Genomic DNA, 1,262 nt, shown 5'->3' with positions numbered 1-1,262 from the left:
CGTTTCCTGACTCCAAGGGCTCCTTCACTTCTCCGGGGGCGGCGTGCTGTGCCTTCCCCACACTTGCTCCTGGGGAGCGTAGTGTCACACGTGTGCAACCACGCTTCTCTCTCAGGCTGAAGGGATGCTAGGGCAAAGAGTATTTCGCTCCATGCAGGTATCTTCCACCGTGCTGCGGAGACTAGCTCAGGCATTCAGCTGTTGCATCCCACACATCCGATTCTGATTTTCCAACGAATGCTGTGCTTTCCCCCAGGATATGCCCGGGCAAAGAGGCTTTCGCTCTATGCGGGTTTCTCCCACCGAGAGACTGGGCACAGGCAAGCAGCAGAAGAGCCCGCAGAACCGAATTCTGATTTCTCAGCAAATGCTGTTCTTTCGCAGAGGCTAGAGCTTGTAGCAAACAGCACTTCGCCGCTGCTTCCTCAGCAAGGCTTCAGTCATGTCAGGGAAGAAGTGCTGCCGGAGAGCTGGTGCCTCTTGGGGCCTTGCTATCCCGGGTTCCAAGTTCACATCCTGGGTTCATTCTGCCAAGCTGAAATAAGCGGACACAGCCTCGACCCTGCAGCAGCGTGCGTGGCCTAGGATGGCACTCTGCTCACAATGCCATCTCTCAGCATACGCACGGCTGGCCCTTTTGCTCTGGCGTTCAGGTGGACAGGGGTCTAGTCCAGTGCCTTCTCCATCCTTGAGGAGATGTGAGAGGATCACTGCACACCGCCCGTGCCCTGGAATGGGGAGTAATCGGTAACTGTCCCTGTTTCCCCGGGACACCCCCTGCCTCCGCCAATGCTGCCACATCCTGGAGGAAGACGGCATCTGATTGCCCGTTCCTCCAGGAGGTGTTTCTGCGAGTTCAGGGCCGGAAGCTTGGTGGCAAGCCCACGTCTGCCCTCTGGACAGGTAGCCAAGGAGATGCTTTCCACTTGGGACCAGAGGCACAGGAAAGGCCTTCCTTCTGCCCAGACTCCTTCCTCAGATTGGAGCACGTTCCCCGGCCCAATCGCCCCCTCAAGTCTCCTAAGCAGCCAGGCTTCGTCTCTCTGCACAGGGAGTGGGTGACACTTGTCTTGCCACCGGCCCGCTGTTCCTGCCAGGGCCAGCTCTTCAGCTTCGCGACCATTTCCCGACCACAAGGCCAATGGCTCCTTCTCTTCTCCTGGGCAGCTTGCTGCACTTTCCCCAGACAGGCTCCTGGGGAGCCCAGTGACAGACATGTCCCCTTCCTTAAGGCTCTTTCCACAGGTGCAACCACGGTTCTC

Source organism: Mustela nivalis, assembly GCF_964662115.1.
Source record: "Mustela nivalis genome assembly, contig: HAP1_SCAFFOLD_616, whole genome shotgun sequence".
NCBI classification, from domain to species: Eukaryota; Metazoa; Chordata; class Mammalia; order Carnivora; family Mustelidae; genus Mustela; species Mustela nivalis.
This window is presented reverse-complemented; position numbering follows the sequence as displayed.